The sequence below is a fragment of the Lepisosteus platostomus genome, chromosome 21, assembly GCF_059453375.1.
Source record: "Lepisosteus platostomus isolate fLepPlt1 chromosome 21, fLepPlt1.hap1, whole genome shotgun sequence".
NCBI lineage: Eukaryota > Metazoa > Chordata > Actinopteri > Semionotiformes > Lepisosteidae > Lepisosteus > Lepisosteus platostomus.
Genome location: NC_142631.1, coordinates 5,506,955 through 5,519,263, shown reverse-complemented (window position 1 = coordinate 5,519,263; position 12,309 = coordinate 5,506,955).

The following is a 12,309-nucleotide window of genomic DNA, read 5'->3' as shown; positions in this document are numbered from 1 at the left end:
TGGCTGTGCACTAAATAGTTAACTATGTTAGATTGTAAACAGGTGGTCCGTAAATTAATGGATAAAGAGCTGCAATGCCATTAAGTACACCAACCTAATTTCTTTAATTCTTGAAACTCTAGACATTCAATTTTTAAAAAATATTTTCTCATAGGAAGGATTTTTTTCCTCTAACTTTATTTTCATTCAAATTGGTTTTAATTAAGAAAGTCATTATGAGTTTGCCAACAGCTGTCTTTTTGAAAAAAAATAAATAATTTAGTGTTATTTTAGAGTTTAAATTGATCAGTTGATCAATTAAATAACTTGGTCAAATTAATCACTCAGCATTTAGCTCATTTGTACAGTCAGATTTTGTGTCTTTTCTCTCTACGATTTCTGGTGCATGAGAAAAAGGGGAAACGGTCTTTTTGTTTCATTGTCTTTTGTCACCATGATGGCATTTACAAATTGCTGTGCTAATGAGGTTAATAGGGTAAGTATTCCTCTGTTGTGCTGGGATTGCTTTGGCAAGTCTCTGTGGTTGTGCTTTACTATCCAGCACTGCCTCCTAAGACCTGAGTTGGAGAGGAATTAAGGTATATTTCATTCATTTACAAGCTCAGAAGACTCAAAATGAGCAAGTCTGATGTTTTTAGCATGAAATTAAATTCACATTTCCCGTGTGTGGCTTCCCATGCAGCTGTTTGCGTAGATCTGTGGCACAGTATTCTGAAATGGTTGGAGTTGCTCAAATGGGGGTCAGATGGGACCAATGGCAGATGAAGCCTCTCAATATTTTGTACTTCCTGTGTACTGTTTGGAAAATGTGTCTGGAGTTATGAAGCCATGACCTATTAGTTTCTTGGTTAGTAGTGTTGTTGCTTTACAGGCATCAGGGTTAAATTCTAATCTTAGATTTCTGTGTGGAGTTGATCTCCTTGGGTTTAATTCCAGGTGGTCCAATTTTCTCCCATAGATGTTCTGGTTAGGCTTCAGTGGTTCTTTTAAAATGTCTCTTTTGGCACTGCAAGGGGCTTACGTGCCTTGAGTCCTGTGCTTCCTGAATAGGCTGTGGCCTGCTCTGAACTTCACCAGAATAAGTGTCTTACTTACACTGGACAGCTGACAGCTTTACCATGCTTATCCAATGCATTTACTTTATTAGGCCATTATAACTATTATTATTACTGTTGTTACTATCATGCTTTTGCCCTGATTTAACTGTACTTTACTTACTCTGCTATTACCTCACTTCACTTTACCACAATAAACTTTTAAAAAAGATGCATCATTTTAATGAGTTACATAGAAACATTTTTATCGTTGGATTAAAAGTAACTGTTTAATCAACCTTTTCTCACAAAAAGCATTTTGCTTATTCACACAAACAATAATTGCTGACCATTTTTAATATAGTGTAACAGTGCCGTGAGGGTAATATTTACATAAAAATATGGTGTGAAACACTGGATATGTACCATAATGAAAAAGCAGAAAAAACGGTATTGTAACACGCAGATAAAATAGATGAGCTTGGTATGGTTTACAGAATAGTATTATCACTATTCCCTTATGCAGATAATGTTAATGCAGAAGGAGGCGATGGGGCATTTGTATTTGTCAGTCCTGTTGTAGACAAACTATTTTTAGTCAACTAAATTCTTCTGATTTGCTCTCAGAGCAATCCATTAAATCCCATATGGAGCCACCCATGAGGCCAAGTGCTGGAAAGCTCTTCTAAAGATGGCAAACAGAATAAGGGTTATCCATTTGTTTCATTTGTCAAGATGTCTTAAGTAAACCTGTAAAAACAAATTTCTTTCCTCCATCGGCTACCTTTAGTAGATCACACACTAGTGCTGTATTGTTTGAAAACCAAGGCTAACTTTGAAAGCATTCAATATTTCTGACCTGTGATGTGTTTTAAACAACTAAAATCTGAATTCACTCAGGATGCAGAATAGATGAGCATGCTTCTAGGAGTGCTTGTAATAAATCCAGCAAGATAATTAATCATTTTCTAAATTCTCAAACAATATACAGTATGCATAAAAATAAAACAATAATTGTGAAAAAAAGTTTATACATAGAACATGTTTTAACTGCAGCATACAACATTTACTAAGGTCATTGCATGCTGAGATTTATGAGTATTTAAGGTTACATTTTGTTCATGTTCAGAAAAATGTGTAGTAGACTAGTCTGGTCTTCATTGTGTATCAACCATGTTATGTTTTGTACATGAGGATTAGGCAGTATTGAGTGCTACTAGGTGAGATTGGTCATGAAAACAGCAACTGGCATAAGGAGCACATGCATTCCTATACCACACATATGTCCTATGAAGACCTTGGCAACAAATTGTACTGTAGGAACAAACTGTACTGAATAGTACTGAATTTGGAGGAGCAAACTGTTGATTAACTGACAGGCTCAGTTATTTTGTGGAGTTGTATTTTTTTACAGATGTACTGTATATGGTAACTTTTTATCATATACCTTTGTATCATATACCTGTGCTTAAAGGTTCAGGACCAAGAATGAGAAGGATTTGCTCTTGTTTCTTAAATGAAGTAGAATCTTCACATCGCCACCAGCACTTAGTTTATTCCTTTACTGTTACAGTGGAGAAGTAGTCAAGAGGGATAAAGTGGTACAACAGCTTGGTTATTGGGTGAGAATAAGTGAGAATTATCTCAAGTAAGATGTTTGGGTGTGGTTTTGCCTTTGTTTTCTTTTCTTTTTAAGGAATGTGATTCTTTTCTCTTTGAAATCAAATCTGGACAGATCCAGTTTAATTTAGAACTCAGTTTCGCAGATTGACAAAAAAAAAGGAGAGAAAAAAGCCCTAGCATTTCCTGTCAGGGAGGAAGCAGGAAGCAAGTGGTGGAGACAGATTCTGGGGCCTGGCTACAAAGAACAATTAAAATCTCACTCGCTGAGGAAACGGATCTGCGTCAAGGGGAACTTGACGGATTTTTGAAAGGGCAGCAGCAATGACCTATTGAGGCACATCTAAATGACCATTCACCAAAGCCTCTACAACAGCACTTTCTACCAAGGGCAGTATTTTTCAGCAAAAACACTTTTTGTATTTTGGAACAATAGTAACACTAGAAAGGTTTCATATCCATAAACAACAGTACTAGCATATGAGGTTGTCAGAGGAAAGAACAGAGCTTATTGTAAATGTTATTGTTTCTGATGCAATGCAATAATGTACACTGGAATGTTGACTACAGGGAGACCTCAAATGCAGTATTTATGTGTCACAGAAGAGAAACATTAGCTTTGTTCTCTGAGGCAAATGCTCCTCATAATAGATCCACTTAGATTGTTCCTATGTCAAAATCGCAACCACTTAAAAAAGCAACAATTCAAACTTTGTTAAATCAGTTGGAAAGTGCTGCTTCTCATTATTGCATAACTGTATTGCATTGTGGTGCTACAATAAACTGAAAGTTGTACAGCGTACAATTGTCTTCAAAGCTGTGCACTGCATATGTCATGAAGGCCTGGACCAGACCATGTGCGAATGACGCCACAGATGAGGTGTTTGCCTGAAACGACCAACAAACAAGGATCATAGTTTAGCAAGTTGTCCTCTGTTGTTATATGGATCTCATTCTCTTTTCTTTCTGGTTTCAGGAATTATTGGTGCTGCAAGAAGGTGAATCATTATACAATTAAGCAATTTTATACAAGAAAAATATATAATGCACTTTACAGGTCTGATAAAAAGGCAACACAGGAGCAAGGCAGATAGTGCCACCGTATCACAGATCTTGGGTCCTGGGCGCAGTCTATTCTGGGGCAACTTGTGTGTGGTGTTTGCATGTTCCCCCTATGGTTTGCAAGGGTATTCTCTTGGTAATTGGTGTAGCTAATTTATCCCTGTGTGTGTAAATATTCTGCAATGGACCGGCATCCTTGTTAGCCTGTAGTCCCACTTTCTGCAATATGCCTCTGGGATACACCCTGGATTGTCACAACCCTTACAACTGAGACATAACTTTCTGATAATGGATGGATGGTTGGGTCACCAGATATACTGTATTTCAAAAGAATGACCTGTATCCTGGCAGTCATACTAAAGTAGGACAGACTTTTATAACATTTGAGCCTTATCTCCACAATGTGACTAATTTAAATGCTTAAAGATTCAATTCAATTTATTTTGCTGGATAGCACCATTAAGACAGATACTGGTAATTGTGTGTGTGTGTGTGTGTGTGTGTGTGTGTGTGTGTGTGTGTGTTAGTGTGTGTGTGTGTTTGTGTGTGTGTGTGTGTGTGGTTTAAATGCTTTCTTTAAAACTGTGCAGTGTGAGTCATTAAAGAGGTACATTTTTTGCAAATTAAAATCATGTTGCAGTTTGTTTCACATGCTTATCCTCTTAGCCTCACCTCTAGCTTTTTTTACCCCTGTAGTGACACCGGGCTCTCGTTACATGCACAATTCCCAAGGACTAATTACCCCTCTTGATAAAAAAATAAAATGTCATGAAATTGGCAACCACCACATCTGTCTTGGTTAGATAAGGAAAGCAAGATGAACCCTTTCGATTTGAAATCCTAGCTTGCAGGCCATCAGCCTAAATCTAAGGCTCTGACATGATTTCCACCACTGGGAGCCAAACAGGACATCCTGACTCGTATGGCCTGAGCCCTCCTTCCTCTCCGGCAACTACCAGACGCACTCACCAAGGAGACACGTTTCACAAACACTGCAGCCTGTGACAGCCTCCCCTCCTGAACTAGCAGGGCCCCCTGTCCAAGTGGGACCCCTTATCAGTTCTGTTCGGCGGACAAACATAATTATATTTGAAGATCTAACAACCCGAAGCCACCGCACCCAAAAACTCCAACCCTCCAAAACTATCGTTCTCCCTTCTAAGTCCATACAAAAAAACGTATTGTTGATAACAGCTTCTCTCTATATTCAATAAGCTATTTTCTTAGAAAAGCTAGAGCTTAGTCTATTTCTTGTATTTAACTGTATTATTCTGCTGACTGACAAAATTGTATCTCACTTTACATTTCATAATATAAAATTTAAAACCAGGAATGCAGAATGCCATGTGGATATAACTGAATTTTTCTGTCAGATTTTGATTTAATTAGGGAGGACAAATTCTCTTATGTTGAAGCATGTTTGGCCAAAAAATATGTTTTCCATATTTTCCTGATGTTGGCCACAACATCAAGTTATTGAAATATATTTAGTTTTATCTTATATTTATCTAAAAACATATAACCATAAAATCTGCAATTTACTAGCTACCATCAGCCTTATTTGTAGCAAAAACTACTCATGTACAATTGAAATGTAAACAAAATCTTATTTTACTACACAGTGTATTTAACTGATCCTGATGACAAGATTATAGTTCTATTTCATTTTTATGTTTAATTAACTAAGCAAAGAAAGAAATATATGTGAAAGCCTATCAATCAAAGTTTATTTATCAAATGCACAACAATACAGCGTGCAGCAGTAGTTGCTGGCAATGAAATGTCTTTAAATGTCTTTACTCCTATGGAGTATTTACTGTTGTAATCAGATTCAGTTTGTTTGGGTTCTCTTTTAGGAATGGTAGTTACACTGCCTTCTACTATTTCTGACACAACCATCAGACTCATGATGTGATTTTGAAAGGTATGTTTAAAAGAAGGGCAATTACATTAAACAAACAAACTGGGTTGTTCTGAAAACTACACTGTCTGGCTCTAAAATGATGGTTAAACTCTCAGTAATCGTCCCCATAACCAGTCAGAAGGCATTATTTTCCAAAAGTCTCAGATTTTATCAAAATAAATTATTCAACATTAAACATTTTAGACTTGGTGCAGGCAGGGTGTTGATTTTGTGTGAAATGTTTGCTGTTCCTCTCAAATAAACCAATTTTTTCCCCTCTAAAGTCACAAGAGCACTTTGATATTTAAGGTAAAACAATGAACCAGGCCTTCTTCTTTTGGTGAAAATAAACTTGGCATTAAATAAAAAACACAATGAGTTCTGATCAACACAATCCTAGAATTATTCTAACAGCCTGTTATGAACAATTCCTCAAGTACTGTAGCAATCCAGAATGCTTTCTAGCAACCAAAAGATTAACCTTTATTTGTACTTTTACGTTTCCTCTGCTTGTGTCCAGTTAAGAGTTGTTTTCCAACTTATGGAACACTTTTGTAGGAAGGAAATAAAATAGAGCGAGATGAGTTATCTTCTGAGGGTCTTCCGACTTTTCAAGTAGAACATTAATAACCACCCCAGATGTTCCACAATATATGCTCAATTTCCAGAAAACTTTGAGGATTTAACCAGTCAGTAATAAAATCTGTTTCAAGAAACTTAGCCATTCAAAAATTGTTCCCATATTCTCAGAGCTGTCTGTTGAAGAAGACTTGGAGTCACTTGTGATTAGATTTAGTTTCTCTGAGCAGTCTCTAGGTTTTCAGATTACCTTTCATGCACTGTGGTATCCTGATAATGGAAAACTTCACAACCATTAAACCCAACAGATCTGGATAATGTATTTCATTGAATTTGCTCATCTGATGTGGTTCATTTCTGAACTGGCAAAGACTCATAAAGCCATGTGTGGGCAAGTCTGTCTTCTATTAGGTCTTAATGAATGCAGAACTGCCTTGTCAATACTTACAAATTATTTTTTTTTTCATTCATGGCACTTTCAGCTACTGCACTGAAGGCAGTTACAGAACTGGAACGGCAGAATTTGTAGAGGTTTTTTCGGAACACAAAGCATGAAATACAACATTGGCTTTGCAAATGTGAAAGTCATGCTCAGTTTTACACTCTAGCACAACACATTTATAGATTAAATAATGTTGATAGAGATAGGTTCCTTGTAGCACCAATAAATGGACATGTACTGACCAATAGCAAAGGCATGTATATCAACTGACAATTTTTGTTTGTCCTTTTTGACAATTATTCACTATGGGTACTGTAGGTCGAATGGACAAACCAAACAGATGAGTTTATTTTCAAAGGGTTTAATAATCTTGCCAACAAAAGCTCACAGACAATGAAAGGGCTTCAGCCATGACTAAATCTCATGTGCTTTGTGTTAAGACAGCTAAGAATATTCCACTTTTGTGGTGTGATCTGGCACTTACAGATGCAAAATCAGAAGATACAACTGATCTTGAAATTACTTAAAGCTTCAACACTGTTCTGTCATCCTGTTCATTATGAGTTCTAAAACCGCATGCCACTGCTCCAGCACAGATGGTTCAACAAATGGAGAACATGACAGTTAAATGGAAATGGGTGTGTAAGTCCAAAAGGTCTACAGGTTCTAAACAATTCACAAATGGCCCCTCTTCAAAGTCTGTTTTCAGTTCTTCCAGTGCCAATTTCTTCAATAAAGAGTATTGTGTTTCTTATGTGTTGAGCAGGTATGTTTAACTTGTCAAAGGCCATCACCCCAGTGTCCTAATTAAGTGTTTTCCAATCAGATTCCATGGCATTCCATTCCAAGGCAGACTATCATGAACAGTTTAGCCAGGGAATTTCTGGAACAGTCACATGTGAGAAAGATAATGAACTTTTCAAACAACTTAACTGTTCTTAGACCCAATCACTTCCCTGCTGTGTTCCTTTTTGTTTTTTCTTTAAAGTAGGCTAGTTATGAAAACTAAGTCTAAGCCTTTTTCCAGACTGGCTTATAGCAAGAACTGAACCAAATGTATCTGCATGTGACGGAGGGCAACCTATGACTGTCACAGTTCCTGACAAATCTCCTACCTGCTGGGTGGTGTTCATTCCTCCTCTACTTTGGTAAAATGCCTTTAATTCAAACCTCAGTCCTTGTCTTATTCTTTGTGCCTTGTAAGACTAATTTTACTCATTAAACTAGCTTTAAATCTAGATTTTGTCAGCTCTATCTCTACTCTTCCATTTTACCCAGTACAAGCTTTAACAAAAGTTATATCAGTTTACACTAAGTTTTCAAAGTCAAACAATCCCATTTATCTTTAGTCCCAAAATTTTGTGTTGGCTACTTTTGGGATTCTGCATACTGTTTTTCCTGGTATGATGATGGAGTGTCATTAGGGCTGATTAAGGATTTGTACTTGGTATTACAAAAAAGTAGGGTTTTCATTTCCACTTTAAAGCTGGCTAATTCATAAATGAGTATTTGGCCCTACCCTAAATTATGGTTTCCTAGAAAATGGAGCAGTGGTGTGCCTATTAACACAAACAGGTTTGAAGGAGAACTTTGGAAGAATAATCTTAGCACCACCCATACAAACCTTATGATGAATAAATGTTCCTTGAATTAATAATCTGGATCTATTAGCAAGGAAACAGATTGAACATGAGAGTATTATTTGTGCTCACTCTTATCCAGGAAAACTTACAAAGATGACGATGATGATGATAAAGTGGTGTAACTTAAATGTACAACAAAAAATCAACAAGGAAAGTGCAATAATAATGCATTACATACTGTACATCAAAGTGAATGCTGCTTGACTGTGGTCAGAATGTATAATGTGGCCTTCATCATGCTTGATGCATCATGCCACACCTGAAGAAGGCTCCATGGCCGAAACGTTGTGTTTTCTTTCTTTTATTCAGCGTGGAATAAACCTATTACTTGTTCCTTCATCATGCTTGCTCTGCTTAAAATCTGAACTTAATTTATATCAATACAGAGCCTAACGAATTCCAGAAGTTGGACCTGCAGTGGACATTAGTTGTTGCAATGTACTAGTCTTGCATTGTATACTTTCTCAGTACAATGTTCTAAAATGAGCTACTTACCCTACATAAACTTAAAAATGCAAAAATATTTGTATCACCTTCAGATGTCTTCCTGGATACCCTTTGGGCATTCCTTTGGTGTATCTGGTGGAGAAGGGCTTTAACACCCCACAGGTTTCAGATATTGTGCGTACACATTTTCCTCTCGTCTGTTTACGAGAATGGGGCCTGGCAAAGGAAAACAGAGAGAATAACAGGAAATCTGTTTTTGGAGCTTGTGACTCTTTGTAAACCGTTTCAAAACTGCCCCTTTCAAAGCCACTATCAGTTACATTTGTGCTGTGTGTGTCGGCAAACCAGTTCACAAGTTTTTCATTTTGAATTAACAATAACAAATCTTGAAAATGTAAGCAAAACGGTTTATTTATATCTTTGTTTGGATCTTCTTTTAAATGGAACTTGCAAATAGAACAATGTGTTAATTTTTCCTGGAGAGGTGGGTTTTTACCAGGGCATTGTGGAATACCAGTATAAGGACACCACTGGGTCTTTAATATTCAGAGAGGAGGCTTGGTTGGAGGAGGGTTGGCTCCAGGATGTTTTCACTGTAGGGTGTGGTAGAGCAATTGAAGCATACTCACATACGCTTTGTAAACATTTTCCCCTGCTGCTCTTTATGGGTTAATGTACTTGTTTTGAATTCCTTCTCTCTGACAGGAATTAACATTCCAAGCCTTGAAAATAAAGTCCAGAACAAAAGGAGGAAGTGATGTGTGCGGTCCCCTGCGTTTATCTCACCCCTGCAGTTGCAGGCTGGCTAACTGATTCCACCCCTGTACCCCCTACCTCCTCTCCCTTCTCTCTTGCTCTCTTTTTACACCAATAGGGGAGGAAAACATTCATCTCTGTCCTGGAACTTCCTGCTGCAAACTGATTGATGATAAAAAGCTTTATTCTGTTGAAAACTGTAGGGTATACAGCACAGTTGTAGAGAAAAATGGGAGGCTTAAGTTAGGCAGCAGATGTTGTAACTTGTGGCAGTAAAGTTGTCAGAGAAGTTTCCCCATGATGATACAGCTGTGACAAAATGGTAACTGATGGGCAACACTATTATTTACTGGATTTTTTAAAATCTTTATCATATTGTTCAGTTACTTCTTTTGCTATAATGAAAACGTGTTTTTTTGAATCATGTGTTCTGAATACATTTAATGAGTGGCTTTGTATCGCTTTACATGGGTTCTTTCAATGGATAAAAGCACTCATATGGATTGCGCGTCTCCCTCTTCAGAACACAAAGAGGTCCACTGAGGCTTCACAGACAATGCTTTACCATTGCAGTAGAGAGGAAGTGCAGAAATCTGAGATTATGAGAATGCTGTATAACAATCAAGGCAGGATACAAACAGTGAACTGGTTAAATACTGTATGGACTTCTTCCAGCTACCCCTCTAAATATACTGTATATATACAAATATAGCTAGAGATGATCAATAGCACAGTTAGCCCGAGTGAATGCTCATTTTAATCTGACAGGGTTTTTCACATTGTCTAATCATTTGCAGCAGGTGTCCTGCACTTGAGGACAAGTGGTGTCCTCCACTTGAGGAGGTATTTTGAGTAACAGCTGTTGTGTTGGGTTTAGAGATAAAAACAATTAAAGATGTCATTTTCCATTGCTTTTTAAGCTTTGTGAACAAAAAAAGCTGTTCTCTTAACTTCAAATATAACAAAATATTGCATTTTAATGTACATTTTTTGAATAATAAGATAAATGAAAGATCACTCTGTATTTGTGTCCTACAGTGTATCAACAGATAAAAGACAAATACTTGTCAGCTGGAGGTTTTCAGCTACGTGACTCCTTTCATCTGAAGAACATGGAAATATCTGATATTATTAAAGCTGTTGAACTTCACAAACTGCTTTGCTTTTCTAGCTAACTTCTCAAACACTGCTTGTTTTTAGATAATATCTGGGATATCTGAAATAGGGTTCTTGAGACTGTTATCACTTTATTTGGTTTTTGGAACATAAGTAGTGTTAATTAGAATTATAAAAAAAACATTATTTCTGATACATTACCCACACTCAGCTTTAGATCTTTTAATAAAAAAGGAAACAATACCTTGTCAAGGTGCGGATTTAGGAGCTTGTATGAAGAGCTTAAATATTCCTTTCTAATTTGGCTATATTCATTTTTATTTTTAGAAAAGGACAATGTCCGTACATCAACTATGTAAGTACTTGTGCAGTTAATTGTGCAATTTGCCTAAGTATTTCGTCTCAGTATGGTAATCACTGATTTAAAGTTCCAGCCTAATGGCACATCGACATTGGAGGTTTTACTGTGGAATGTCATGTGTGTGTGTTTTCCAGCTTATTATGTGAATTACTGGCAAAGTTTGCTATGGCTGAATCATGATCTATGTTAAAATCATCTATTAGTTTGATTTTTTCTCATACGGCACCTTTTGTATCTTTCTGTTTCTGTGTTGACAGATACAGCGTATCTTATTGCATAAATTGATGTGACGTTTGCAGCAAGGTCAGTGGTGCTTCTGTCCCAGCTGTTCCGGAACACTGTTTCTTTTACATTTATTCCTTCTATTTTTCACAGTGTTGATGCACAAGTAGTGTGGGGATCTAGGGCTTTGTACCATCACTGTTGGATGGCTGTATTACCAAATCTCCCTAAAGCAGACTTTCCGGCAGACACACCTGTGCTCTTGTTTCAGTATTTTACTGGAATAATAAATTATCCAAGCCAAACCTAGGAAGGGGCTAGCAGATAGGAAATTGTGCTGGAAAAAAATGTTTGCCAAAACTACCAAGCTTGTCTACAAGGTTTGCGGCTGTGAAAAAATGGGGCTTTCCAGGGTTTTATAAAAACCTATAAGTGGTGCTGCCATCAGTGGAGCTGTATGTTTATATGATGTTTTGAAGACTTTGCATTTATTCATATGACTTGGTGTATTGCCTGGGCACTCTGATACCTGACTGTCTAAAAAGAGGGCTGTGAGCATCTTCTTAGACGAAAATCATTTTGTTATGACTATGCAACAAGGGTTTTTCTGCTTTGTAAAAAAGATCCTCAGTTGATTTATTTTAAATAGGATTTAGGAAAACAAAGAAAGTTATTTTCCTTCAACAGGAATAATCAAGTTAGTTTCAGAATGCAAAATTTGTCACCAATTAAATTTCCTGCTGTACTACTGCTGTACTAAGTACAGTATTTTACTTTTGTGCTTCTGACTGTTATTTTTGAAAAGGAAGAGTTAAAATGCATAGGAAGAAGTATATGCTGTTTTGTCGTTGTGTGTCCTGTTTTCAGACCCAGTTTCGACCTACCAATATGGAAGATGGACTTTTCAGACTTTTTGCTTTTAGAGGCTTCTTAACATTAGGCAAGAATGGAGGCAGCAGTCTTCCATTAATGAAAAATTAAATACAAAAAGGCTTTATGACAGCTGGAGAAGGTTAATGACTTGCTTGGTCTAATCACTGAATCTTATAATGTGCATGTCTAGGCTGGTTCAGTAATCAAAGTTATTTCTAATCATCTGGCTCCGCTGCATGAGTTATTTTAAC